The following is a 15,978-nucleotide window of genomic DNA, read 5'->3' as shown; positions in this document are numbered from 1 at the left end:
ATTCCATAATATATTCCGTTACATTCCACATTCCATTCCATTGGATTCCACATTCCATTCCACATTCAGTTCCACATTCCATTCCATTCCATTCCAAATTGTGATTTAATGTGGAATGCAATGATATTTAATGGAAAGGAATGAGGAATGGAATGGAATGGAATGTTGAATGTAATGGAATGGAATGTGGAATGGAATGGAATGGATTGGAATGTCAAATGGATTTTGGCATGGATAGTGGAATGGAATGGAATGGATTGGAATGGAATGTGGAATGGAATGGAATAGAATGGAATGAGGAATAGAATGGAATGTGGAATAGAATGGAATGTAATGGAATATGGAAAGTAATGGAATGGAATGGAATTTGGAATGGAATGTGGAATTGAATGGAATGGTATGTGGAATGGAATGGAATGTGAAATGTGGAATGCAATGGAATGTGGAATGCAATGGAATGGAATGAGGAATGTGGAATGGAATGGAATTTGGAATGGAATGGAATGCAATGTGGAATGGTATGGAATGGAATGTTGAAAGGAATTGACTCTAATGTCCATTGCGGAATGGAATGAAATGTGGATCGGAATGTAATGGAATGTGGAATGGATGTGAATGGAAAGTGAATTGGAATGTAATGTAATGTTGAATGGAATGTGGAATGGAATGTAATGGAATGTTGAATGGAGTGTGGAATGGAATGGAATGGAATGTCGAATGGAGCTTATTGCGCTTCATGGAATGGAACGTGGAATGGACTTCAATGCAAAGTGGAAAGGAATGGAACGTGGAATGGAATGGAAAGGAAAGTGGAAATTATTGTGGAATGAAATGGAATGGAATGTGGATTGGAATGGAATGGAATGTGGAATGCAATCCGGAACAGAATGTGGAATGGAATGAGGAATTGAATGGAAGGAAATGTGGAATGGAATGGAATGGAAAGTGGAATGGAATGTGGAATGGAACGTGGAATGGAATGAGGAATTTAATGGAAGGAAATGTGGAATGGAATGGAATGGAAAGTGGAATGGAATGTGGAATGGAACGTGGAATGGAATGGAATGGAATGGAATGGAATATGGAATGGAATCTGGAATGCAATGGATTGGAATCTGTAATGGAATGGAATTGAATGGAAAGTGGAATGGAATGGAATATGGAATGGAATGGAATGGAATGGAATGTGGAATTGAATGGAATAGAATGTGGAATGGAATGGAATGGAAACTGGAAAGGAATGTGGTAGTGAAAGCATTGGAATTTGTAATGGAATGAAATGGAATGGAATGGAATGAATTGGAATGTGTTACGGAACGGAATGTGGAATGCAATGGAATGGAATATAGAATGGAACGGAATGTGGAATGGAATGAATTGTAATGTGGAATGGAATGTTTCAGAACGGAATGGAATGTGGAATATAACGGAATGCAGAAAGGAATGGATTGGAATGTGGATTCGGAAGTAAGGGAATGTGGAATGGAATGGAATTTAGTGTGGAAAGGAACGGAATGTAATGTGGAATGGAACGTGGATTGGAATGTGGAATGGAATTGAATGGAATGTGGAATGGAATGGAATGGAGTGTGGAATGGAATTTGGAATGGTTTGCAATCCAATGTGGAATGGAATGGAATGCAAAGGAAAATGGAATTGAAGGGAAGTGGATGTGGAAAGGAATGGAAACGAATGTGCAATGGAATGTTGAATGGAATGGAATGGAATATGTAATGGAAAGGGGAATGAAATGCAATGGAATTGAATGGAATGTGGAATGTAATGGAATGGAATCTGGAATGTAACGGAAGGGAATATGAAATGGAATGGAATGGAATGTGGATTGGAATTTAATGGAATGTGGAATGGAATGGGATGGAATGGGGAAAGGAATGTGGAATGGAAAGAGGAATGGAATGGAATGGAATGGAATGCAGAATGGAATGGAAGGGAATGTGCAATGGAACGGAATGGAATGGAACGTGGAATGGAATGGAATTTGGAATGGAAAGGAAAGGAACATGGAATGGAATTGAATGGAACGTGGAATGGAATGGAAAGTCGAATGGAGTGGAATGGAACATTGAATGGAATGTGGAACGCAAAGTGGAATGGAATGGAATGGAAAGTGTAATGGAATGGAAGGTAATGTGGAATGCAACGGAATGGAATGGAATGGAATGTGGACTTGAATGGAATGTAATGGAATGGACTATGGAATATAATGGAACGGAGTGTGGAATTGTATGGAATGGAATGTGGAATGGAACGTGAAATGGAATGGAACGTGCTATGGAATGTAATGGAATGGAATATGGATGGAAATGGAAAGTGAAATGGAATAAAATGGAATGTGGAATAGAATGTGGAATGGAATGAAATGGAATGTGCAAAGGAATGTGGAATTGAATCAAATGGATCATGGAAAGGAATGTGCAATGGAATGTAATTGGAATGTGGAATGCAATGTTGAATGCAATGTTATGGAATGTGGAATGAAATGGAATGGAATGTGGAATGGAACGTGGAATGGAATGAAATGGAATGTGGATGCGAATCCCTAATGTAATGGAAAGCAATGTGGAATGTAATGTGGAATGCAATGGAATTGAATGGAATGGAATGTGAAATGGAACGGAATGGAATGTGGAATGGAAGAGAATGGAATGGAATGTGGTATTGAATCTGGAACGGAAAGGAATGGAATGTGGAATGGAAGGGAATGCGGAATGGAAAGGGAAATAATATGGAATGGAATGTGGAATGGAATGGAACGGATTGTGGAATGGAATGGAACAGAATGTGGAATGGAATGTGGAATGGAAAGTGGAATGGAATGTGTAAAGAAATGTGGAATGGAAAGTGGAATGGAATGTGTAAAGAAATGTGGAATGGAATGTGGAATGGAATGGAATGGAATGTGGAATGTAATGAAATGCAATGTGGAATGGAATGGAAAGGAATGCGGAATGGAATGTGGAGTGGAATGGAATTGAATGTGGTTTGGAATGGAATGCAATGGAAAGTGGTATGCAGTGTGGAATCAAACGGAATGGAAAGTGGAATCGAATGCAATGGAAAGTGTAATGGTATGTGGAATGGAATGGATTGGAATGTGTAATGGAAAATCTAAGGGAATATCGAATGGGACGTGGAATGAAATGGAATGTGTAATGGAATGTTGAATGGAATGTGGAATGGAATGGAATGGAATGTAGAATGGAAAGTGGCATGGAATGGACTGGAATGTGGAATGGAACGTGGAATGGATTGTGGAATGTAACGCAGAACGTAATGGAATGTAGAATGCAATGGAACGGAAGGTAATGTGGAATGGAATGGAATGGAATGTGGAATGGAAAGGAATGGAATGTGGAATGGAGTGCAATGGAATGGAATGGGAGATGGAATGGAATGGAATGGAATGTGTAATAGAATGGAATGGAATGGAATGTGGAATGGAATGGAATGGAATGTGGAATGGAATGGAATGGAATGTGGAATGGAATGAAATGCAACGTGGAATGTAATGGAATGGAATGGAATGTGGCCTGGAATGGAATTGGAATGGAATAGAATGGAATGTGAAATGGAACGTGGAATTGAATGGAATGGAATGTGAAATGCAAAGGAATGGAATGTGGAGTGGAATGGAATGGAAAGTGGAATGGAATGTGGAGTGGAAAGAGGAATGGAATGCAATGGAATTTAATGTGGAATGGAACGGAATGGAATGTTGAATGGAATGGAATGAAGTGCAAAGTGGAATGCAATGGAATGGAATGTGGAATGGAATGTGGAAGGGAATGGGGAAAGGAATGTGGAACGGAATGGAATGGAATGGAATGGAATGTGGAATGGAATATGGAATGGAACGTGGAATGCAAAGTGGAATGGAATGTGGCATGGAAGGCAATGAAACATGGAATGGAATGTGGAATGAAATGTGGAATGGAATGGAATGGAACGTGGAATGGAATGTGTAGTGGAATGGAATGGAATGTTGAATGGAATGGAATGGGGTGAGGAAACGAAAGTAATGGATGGTAGTGAAATGGAATGGAAAGTGGAAAGGAATGAAATGGAATGTGGAGTGGAATGGAATGGAATGTGGAACAGAATGTGAAATGGAATGGAATGTGAAATGGAATGGAGTGGAATGGAATGTAGAATGGAATGGAATGGAATGCGGAATGGAACGTGCAATGGAACGTGGAATCAAATGTAATGGAACGTGGAGTGGAAAGTGGAATGGAACGTGGAATGGAAGGTGGAATGCAATGGAATGCAATGTGGAATTTAATGGAATGTAACGTGGAATGGAGTGGAATGGAATGTGGAATGAAATGGAATGGAATGGAATAGAATGGAATGTGGAAAGAAAGGAATGTAATGTGGAATGGAATGTGGAATGGATTGAAATGTAATGTGGAATGCAATATGGAATGGAAAGGAATGGAACGTGGAAAGGAATGTCGAATGGAATGTGGAAAGGTATATGGAATGGAATGTGGATAGGAATGGAATGAAATTTAATGTGGAATGGACTGGAATGGAATGTGGAGTGGAATGCAATGAAGTGCAATGTGGAATGGCATGGAGTGTAATGTGGAATGGAATGTGGAAGGGAATGTGGAATGGAATATGAAACGGAATGATGTGGAATGTAGAGTGGAATGCGGAATGGAATGTGGAATGGAATGGAGTGGAATGTTTAATGGAATGTTATGGAGTGGAATGTGGAATGGAAAGGAATGTGGAATAAAAAGTGGCCTGGAATGAAATGGAATGTGTAATGGAATGTGGAATGGAATGGAATGGAATTTGGAATGGAATGGATGGAAAGTGGAATGGAATGTGGAATCGAATGTGGAATGGATCGTGGAATGGAAAGGAATGGAACGTGGAATAAAATGGAATGGAATGTGGAATGGAATGCAACGGAATGTGGAATGGAAAGGAAAGGAATGAAATTGAAATTGACATGGAATGCAATGGAATGTGGAATGGAATGGAATGGAATGTGGAATGGAATGGAATGGAATGGTGTTTGCAATGGAATGTAAAGGAAAGTGAAATGGAATCCAAAGAAATAAGGAATTGAATGGAAAGGAAAGGAATACAATGTGGTATGGAATGCATAGGAATTTGGAACGGAATGCGGAATGGAACAGAATGGAATGTGGAATGGAAAGGAATGGAATGTGCAGTGGAATAGAATGCAATATGGAATGGAAAGCAACTGAATGGATTGTGGAATGGAATGCAGTGGAATGGAATGTGCAAAGAAGGTAATGGAATAGATTGGCATGGGATGGAATGTGGAATGGAATGGAATGGAATGTGGAATGGAATGGAATGGAATGTGGAATGGAATGGTGAAAGGAATGGAATAGAATGTGGAATGGAATGTGGAATGGATAGAATGGAATGTGGAATGGAATGTGGAAAGGAATGGAAAGGTATGTGAAATCGAATGGAATGGAATGGAACGGGCTGTGAAATGGAATGGAATGGGATGTGAAATGCAATGGAATTGAATGTGGAATGGAATGGAATGAAATGTGGAATGGAAATGAATGGAATGTGGAATGGAATGGAATGGAATGCAATGTACAATGGAATGGAATGGAATGAAATGTGGAATGGAATGGAATAGAATGAGTAAAGGAATGGAATGGGTAGGAATGGAACGGTATTTGCATTGGACTGGAGTGGAAAGTGAAATGGAATGCAATTGAATGTCGAATGGAATGGAATGGAAACTGCAATGGAATGGAGTGGAATGGATGTGGAAAGGAATGGAATGGAATGCGGAATGGAAGGTCGCATGGAATGGAATGGAATGTGGAATCAAATATGGAATGGAATGGAATGGAATGTGGAAAGGAATGCAATGGAATGTGGAATGGATTGGAATTCTATGTGGAATGGAATGGAATGGAAAGTGGAATGTGGAATGGAAAGGAATGGAATGTGGAATGGAATGCAAAATGGAATGTGGAATGGAATCGAGTGAAATATGGAATGGAATGTGGAATGGAATGGAGTGGACTGTGCAATAGAACGGAACGGAAAGAGGAATGGAATGGAATGGAACGTGTAATGGAATGTGGAATGATATGGAATGGAATGTTTATTGGAATGTGGAATGGAATGTGGAATGGAAAGTAATGGAACATAGAATGGAATGGAATGCAATGTGGAATGAAATGTGGAATGGAATGGAATGCAATGGAATGTGGAATGGAATGTGTAGTGGAATGGAATGGAATGTGGAATGAAATGTGTAATGGAAAGGAATGCAATGGAATGTGGAATGGAATGTGTATTGGAATGGAATGGAATGTGGAATAGAATGGAATGGACGGTGGAAAGGAATGAAATGGAATGTAATGTGAAATGGAATGAAATGGAATGGAATGTGAAATGGAATGGAACGGAATGGAATGTGTAATGGAATAGAATAGAATGTGGAATGAAAAGTGGAATGGAACGTGGAATCCAATGGAATGAAATGTGCAGTGGAAAGTGGAATGGAGCGTGGAATGGAACGGGGAATGGAATGGAATGCAATGTGGATTGGAAAGGAATGGAAGGTGGATTGGAATGGAATGGAATATGGAATGGAATGGAATGGAATGGAATGGAAAGGAATGTGGAATTCTATGGAATGGAAAGTGGAAAGCAACGGAATAGAATTTGGAATGGAATGAGGAAAGCAACGGAATGCAATATGGAATGGAATGTGGAATGGAATGGACTGTAAAGTGGAATGCAATATGGAATGGAAAGGAATGGAACTTGGAAAGGAATGTGGAATGGAATGTGGAATGGAATGTGGAGTGCAATGTGTAATGGAATTTAATGGAATTTAATGTCGAATGGAATGGAATGGAATGTGGAATGGAATGGAATGAAGTGCAATGTGGAATGGCAAAGAATCGAATGTGGAATGGAATGTGGAAGGAAATGTGGAATGGAATGTGGAATGGAATTGAATGGATCGTGGAATGGAACTTGGAATGGAACCTGGAATGGAATGTGGAATGCAATGTGGAATGGAATGCAGTGGAAGATGGAATGGAATGGAATGGAAAGTGGACTTCAATGGAATGGAATGGAGTGGACTACGGAATGGAATGGAATGGAATGTGGAATGGCATGGAATGGCATGTTGAATGGAACGTAGAAAGGAATGCAATGTGCTATGGAATGTAACGGAATGGAATATGGAATGGAATGGAAAGTGAAATGGAATGGAAAGGAAAGTGGAATAGTATTTGGAATGGAATGGAATGGAATGCGCAAAGGAATGTGGAATGGAACGAAATGGATCGTGGAAAGGAATCTGGAATGAAATGGAGTGGCATATGGAATGGAATGTGGAATGCAATGTTATGGAATGTGGAATGAAATGGAATGGAATGTGGAATGGAACGTGGAATGAATTGGAATGGAATGTGGAATGGAACGTGGAATGGAATGGAATGGAATGTGGAAGGGAATGCGTAATGGAATGGAAAGGAATGTGGAATGTAATGTGGAATGGAATGGAATGGAATGGAATGGAAAGTGAAATGTAATGGAATGAAATGTGGAATGGGAGGGAATGGAATGTTATGTGGTATGGAATCTGGAATGGAATGCCAAGGAATGTGGAATGGAATGGAATGGATCGTTGTAAGCACGGAATGGAATGTGGAATTAAAGGAATTACTTAATTCCATGGAAAGGAATGTGGAATTAACGGAATGGAATGGAATGGCCACCAAATGGAATGGAATGTGGAATGGAATGAGATATGTGGAATTCCACATTCCATTCCACTGGAATGGCCACGTTCCACGCATCAAGTCCATGTGCACTTCATTCCATTCCATTCCTTTCTATTCCACATTCCATTCCATTACATTCCATTCCAGTCCATTCAACATTCCATTCCATTCCATTCCTCATTCCATTCCATTCAATTCCACTTTCCATTCCATCCAATTCCACATTCCATTCCATTCCATTCCACATTCATTTCCATTCCCTTCCATCCCATTCCATTTCACATTCCATTCCATTCCATTCCTCATTCCATTCCATTCCATTCCATTCCAGATTCCATTCCATTCCTTTCCACATTACATTCCATTCCATTCCACATTCCATTCCATATTCCATTCCTCATTCCATTCCATTCCATTCCATTCCAGATTCCATTCCATTCCTTTCCACATTACATTCCATTCCATTCCACATTCCATTCCATATTCCATTCCATTCAATTCCACATTCCATTTGTTTCCATTCCATTCAAGTCCACTTTACCTTCAATTCTATTCCATTCCAAATTTCATTCCTTTCCATTCCAGTCATCATTAAATTCCATTACATTCCACCTTCCATGCCACTCCATTCCAAATTCCATTACACTTTCCATTGCCCATTCCATTTCATTCCATTCCACGTTTCATTCCACGTTCCATTCCAAATTGCATTCCACTTTCCTTTCCATGTTCCACTCCTTTCCAATCCACATTCCATTCCATTCCACTTTCCATTCCCTTCCATTACATATTCTATTCCCTTTCATTCCACATTCCATTCCAAGCTCGATTCCATTCTTCCACATTCCATTCTATTCCATTCCAGTCCACTTTGCATTCCATTCAATTCCATTCCAGTCCGCATTCCATTCCTTTCCATTCCAAATTCCATTCCATTAAATTCCACATTCCATTCCACGTTCCATTCAACATTCCATTCCATTCAATTCCACTTTCCGTTCCAAGTTGCATTCCATGTACCATTCCATTCTATTCCACGTTCCATTCCAAGTTCCATTCCACGTTCCATTCCACATTCCATTACACATTCCATTACACATTCCAAAACATTCCATTACACATTCCATTCCACATTCCCACCCATTCCATATTCCATTCCACATTCCATTCCACGTTCTATTCCACATTCCATTCCATTCCATTCCACTTTCTATTCCATATTCCATTCCATTCCATTCCACATTCCATTCCATTTCATTCCACATTCCATTCGATATTCCTTTCCATTCTATTCCACATTCCATTCTGTTCCATCGCATTCCACATTCCATTCCATTCCATTCCACATTCTATTCCAGCCCATTCCACATTCCATTCTATTCCATTCCATTCCACCTTCCATTCCATTCCATTCCACATTCCATTCCACATTCCATTCCATTCCATTCCATTCCATTCCACATTCCATTCGTTTCCATTCCACATTCCATTCCATTCCATTCCATATTGCATTGCACTTTCCATTCCATGCCATTCCACTTCCCACTCCACATTGATTTCCATTCTATTCCACATTCCATTCCATTCCATTCCATTCCACATTACATTCCACATTCAAATCCATTCCATTCCACGTTGCATTCCACTTTCCATTCCACGTTCCATTACTCGTCCCTTCCACGTTCCATTCCACGTTCCATTCCACGATCCATTCCAATCCATTCCACATTCCTTTCCATTCCATTCCGCTTTCCATTCCATTTCAGTCCACATTCCATTACTCATTCCATTCCATTCCATTCCATTCCACATTCCATTCCACATTCCTATCCTTTCCATTCCTCATTCCTTTCCATTCCATTATGCTTTCCATTACATTTAATTCCACATTCCATTGCTCATTCCATTCCATTCCATTCCACATTCCATTCCACCTTCCATTGCATTCCATTGCACGTTCCTTTCCTTTCCATTACAAACTCCATTCCATTAAATTCCATTCCATTCCACATTCTATTCCGCATTCCATTCCATTCCTTTCGCATTTCAGTCCACCTTCCCTTATATTCCACGTTCCATTCCGTATTCCATTCCATTGCATTCCACATTCCATTCCTTTCTATTCCATTGCATTCTTCATTCCATTACAGATAACATTCCACTCCATTCCACCTTCCATTCCATTGCTTTCCACCGTCCATTTCACATTCCATTCCATTCCATTCCACATTCCATTCCATATCCCTTTCCATTCCATTCCACATTTCAATAAATTCCATTGCCTTCGATTCCACATTCCATTCCATTACATTCCATTCCTCCTTCCATTCCATTGAGCATTCCATTCGATTTCATTCCATTGCAATCCACATTCCATTACATTCCAGTGCATTCCACATTCCATTGCATTCCATTCCACATTCCATTCCATTGCATTCCAATTTCCATCCCACATTCTTTTCCATTCCATTGCATTCCATTCCACTTTCCATTCCACATTCCATTCCATTACATTGCAATCAATACCACATTCCATTCCATTCCATTACACATTCCTTTCCCTTCCATTACACATTCCTTTCCATTCCATTCCCTTCCATTCCACATTCCATTCCATATTCTAATCTACATTCCATTTCACATTCCATTCCATTTCATTCAATTCCATTCCATTTCATTCAATTCCATTCCATTACATTCCACTTTCCATTCCACATTCCTTTCCCTTTCATTGCATTCCATTCCACGTTCCATTCCTTTACATTCCATTCCATTCCACCATCCATTCCATTCCATTCCACATTCTATTCCATTCCTTTCCATTCCACGTAGCATTCCAATTTCCATACCTCATTGCATTCCATTCTATTCCATTCCACATTCCATTCCATTCCCTTCCTCATGCCATTCCATTCCACATTCCATTCCATTCCATTCCACATTCCATTCCATTCCACATTCCATTCCATTCCATTCCATTCCGCATTCCGTTCCAGATGCCGTACAACATTCCATTCCTCATTGCATTCCATTTCATTTAACATTACATTCTATTCCATTCCAAATTCCATTCCGTTCCATTCCATTCCACATTCAATTCCATTCCATTCCACATTCCATTCCGTTCCATTCCATTCCACATTCCATTCCATTCTATTCCACATACCTTTCCACATTCTATTCCAATCCATTCCACATTGCATTCCATTCCATTCCACATTCCATTCCGTTACATTTCAGTCCATTCCATTCCACATTCCATTCCATTCCATTCCTTTCCACATTCCATTACATTCCATTCCACATTCTATTCCAATCCATTCCACCTTTCATTCCACATTCCATTTCATTCCATTCCACGTTCCATTCCATATTCCATTTCACATTGCATTCCATACCATTCCTCATTCCATTCCATGTTCCATTCCAAATTCCATTCCATTCCACGTTCCATTCCACATTCCATTCCATTCCATTCTATTCCATTCCATTCCACGTTGCATTCCACATTCCTTTCCATTTCATTCCACATTGCATTCCATTCCATTTCACATTCCATTCCGCATTCCATTCCATTCCGCATTCCATTATTTTCTGTTCCACATTCCATTCCATTCCATTCCACCTTCCATTCCACGTTCCATTCCATCCCACTTTGTATTCCATTCTGTTCCACTCCATCCCACTTTCCATTCCATTCCATTTTATTCCATTCCACATTCCATTCTATGTTCCATTCCTGTCCATTCCACGTTCCATTTCTTTTCAATTTCCATTCCATTCCATTCCACGTTCCATTCCTTTCCATTCCACTTTCCATTCCATTCCACGTTCCATTCAATTATATTTCTTGTTCCATTCCAAAACATATTATACAACCCATTCCATTTCATTCCATTCCTTTCCAATTTCCTTTCCACATTCGATGCCACATTCCATTTTATTCCATTACATTCCATTCCACGTTCCATTCCACATTCCATTCCATTCCATTCCACATTCCATTCCATTCCATTCCACATTCCAGTCCATTCCATTCCACATTCCATTCCATTCCATTGCCCATTCCATTCCATTCCATTACACTGCACATTCCATTCCACATTCCAATACATTCCTTTCCACGTTCCATTCCACATTCAATTGCATTCCATTCCATTCCACTCCACGTTGCATACCACATTAAACTCCATTCCATTCCACATTCCGTTCCATTCCTTTCCACTTTCCATTCCACATTCCTTTCCATTCCACATTCCACTGCATATTCCATTCCAAATTCCATTTCAGATTCCATTCCATTCCATTCCACATTCCATTGCACATTCCGTTACAGATTCCGTTTAACTTTCCATTCCATTCCATTCCATTACATTACATATTTCATTCCACATTTCTTTCCATTGCACATTCCATTCCACATTCCATTCCACATTCCGTTCCTTTCCATTCCATTCCATTGCATTCCACAATCCATTCCATTCCATTCCATTCCACATTGCGTTCCACTTTCCATTCCATTCCTTTCAAATTTCCATTCAATTCCATTCCATTCCTTGCCACATTTCACTCCAGATTTCATTCAACATTGCATTCCACATTCCATTCTTTTCTATTCCATTCCATTCCATTCCATTCCATTCCACATTCCTTTCCATTCCACATTGCATTCCATTCCATTCCATATTCCATTCCATTCCATTCCATATTCCATTCCATTCCATTCCATTCCATTCTATTCCACATTCCTTTCCACTTTCCATTCCACATTCAATTCCACATTCCATTCCATTCCACATTCCTTTTCACTTATGTTTCCATTCCATTCCACATTCGATTCCACATTCCTTTGCCTTCTATTCCACATTCCATTCCACATTGCATTCCTTTGCATTCCACATTCCATTCCATTCCATTTCACATTGCATTCCACATTCCATTACACATTCCATTCCACATTCTATTCCACAATCTATTCCACGATCCATTCCCTTCCATTCCACAATCCATTCCATTCCACATTCCATTCCATTCCATTCCAATTTCTATTCCATTCCATTCCACGTTCCTTTCCATTCCGTTCCACTTTCCAATACATATTCCTTCCCACATTCCATTCCGCATTCCAGTCCCTTACATTCCACAGTCCATTCCATTCCCTTCCACGATTCTTTCCGTTCCATTCTACATTCCATTAAATTCCTTTCTACTTTCCATTGCACATTCCATTCCACATTCCATTGCGAATTCCATTCCCTTCCGTTCCACTTTCCATTCCATTCTATAACTAATTCCATTCCACATTCTCTTCCACTTTCCATTGCACGTTCCATTCCAAGTTCCATTCTGTGTTCCATTCCACGTTCCATTCTTTTCCATTCCACATTCCATTCCATTCCATTTCACATTCCATACCATTCCATTCCATTCCATTCCAAATTCCTTTCCATTCCATTCCACATTCCATTCCACATTCCATTCCACATTCCATTCCATTCCTTTCTACAATCCATTCCATTCCTTTCCACGTTCTGTAGCATTGAATTCCACATTCCATTCCATTCCACGTTTCATTTCATTCCATTCCACAATCCATTCCACTTTCCATTCCACATTCCATTCCACATTCCATTCCACATTACATTTCACATTGAATTCCACATTCCATTTGACATTAGACATTCAATTCTATTCCATTTCACGTTCCATTTCATTTCACATTCCATTGCATTCCATTCAATGCCATTCCAAATTCCATTCAATTCAATTCCACATTCCATTCCACATTCCATTCCATTACATTCCATTCCACATTCGATTCCATTCCATTCCATTCCATATTCCATTCCATTCCACATTCCTTTCCATTCCATTCCATTCCATTCCTCATTCCATTCCATTCCATTCCATTCCACGTTCCATTCCACATTCCATTCCCTTCCATTCCACATTCCATTCCCTTCCATTCCACATTCCATTCCACGATACATTTTATTCAATTAAACATTGAATTCCTTTCAATTCCACATTCCATTCAATTCCATTCCACATTTCACTCCATTGCATTCAACACCACATTCCATTCAATCAATTCCGTATTCAATTCCATTCCTTTCCACATTGCTTTCTATTCCATTCCATTCCACATTCCATTCCATTCCATTCCAAGTTCCTTTCCGTTCCTTTCCACATTCCATTCTATTCCGTTCAATATTCCATTCCATATTCCTTTCCACATTCCATTCCTCATTTCAGCCCTTTCATTCCACATTCCATTCCATTCCATTCCATTCCATTCCAGCTTCCATTCCACTCAATTCCACTTTCCATTCCATTCCATACCACTTTCCAATCCACATTCTATTCCACAATCCATTCGGCATTCCATTCCCTTCCATTCCACGTTCCATTCCATTCCATTACTCATTCCATTCCACTTTCCTTTCCACGTTCCAATGCACGTTCCTTTACACGATCCATTCCATGTTCCATTACAAGTTCCATTCCATTCCATTCCACATTCCATTCCACATTCCATTCCATAGCTTTCCACATTCCATTCCATTCCATTCTGTTCCATTCCTCATTCCATACCATTCCATTCCACTCCATTCCCCATTCCATTCTATTCCACAACCCATTCCATTCCATTCCGCATTCCATTCCACATCCCATTCCATTGCATTCCATTCCACATTCCGTTCCATTCTATTCCATTAGTGCCCACATTCCATTCCATTCCATTCAGCCGTCAATTCCACTCCATTCCATGTTCCATTCCATTTCTTTCCATGTTCCAGTCCATTCCTTTCCACATTCCTTTCCCCTTTCCATTCCGCATTCCATTCCCTTCCTTTCCATATTCCAATCCATTCCTTTACTCATTCCATTAGGCTTTCCATTCCACCTTAAATTGCACTTTCCATTACACGTTCAATTGCACGTTCCGTTCCATTTTCCATTCCAATCCATTCCACATTCCATTCCAAGTTCCATTGCATTCCATTCCACTTTCCATACCATTGTATTCCTTTCCATTTAACATTCCATTCCATTACATTCCATATTCCATTCCACATTCCATTCCTTTGCATTCCCCAATCCATTCCATTCTGTTCCACATTCCATTCCATATTCCATTCCATTCTATTCCACATTTCAATCCACATTGCATCACATTCCTTTCCATATTCCTTCACATTCAATTCCATATTCCATTCCATTCCACATTGTTTTGCGTGCCGTTGCATTCCATTCCATTTCACATTTCATTCCGTTCTATTGAATTCCACATTCCATTCCATTGCATTCCACCTTACATTCCACATTCCATTCCATTCCATTCAATTCCTCATTCAGTTTTACATTCCATTCCACATTCCATTCCATTCCATTCTTCATTCCATTCCATTCCATTCCAGTTTACAATCCACGTTCAATTCCTCTTTCCTTTCCATTCCAATCCACGTTGCATTCACATTCCATTGCATTCCATTACACTTCCGTTTCCCCATTCCATTCCATATTCCATTCCACTCCATTCCACATTCCATACCTTTACATACGATTTCATTCCACAATCCGTTCCATTACATTCCACTTTTGTTTCCACATTCCATTGCACATTCCATTCTGTTCCATTCCACATACCATTCCGTTCCATTCCATATTCCATTCCACATTCCATTCCACATTCCATTCCACATTCCATTCTGTTCTATTCCAGATTCCATTGCATTCCATTCCAGATTCCTTTCCACATTCCAATACATTCTATTCCACATTCCATTCCATTCAATTCCAGATTTCATTCCACATTATATTCAACCTTCCATTCCACATTCCTTTCCATTCCATTCCACATTCCATTCCTTTCCATTCCACTTTCTATTCCATTCCATTCCATATTCAATTACACGTTCCATCCCATTACATTACAGGTTCCATTCTGCATTCCATTCCACTTCGCATTCCACATTCCATTCCGTTCCATTCCATATTCAATTCCACATTTCATTCCACATTCCATTGCGTTCCATTCCACATTCCATTTCACATTCCATTCCACATTCCATTCCACATTCCTTTCCGTTGCATTCCACATTTCATTCTACATTCTATTCCATTCCATTCCACATTGCATTCCTTTCTAGTGCAGATCCCATTCCACTTTCCATTCCATTCCTTTCCACATTCCATT

This window comes from Pongo abelii, chromosome 14, assembly GCF_028885655.2.
Source record: "Pongo abelii isolate AG06213 chromosome 14, NHGRI_mPonAbe1-v2.0_pri, whole genome shotgun sequence".
NCBI lineage: Eukaryota > Metazoa > Chordata > Mammalia > Primates > Hominidae > Pongo > Pongo abelii.
This window is presented reverse-complemented; position numbering follows the sequence as displayed.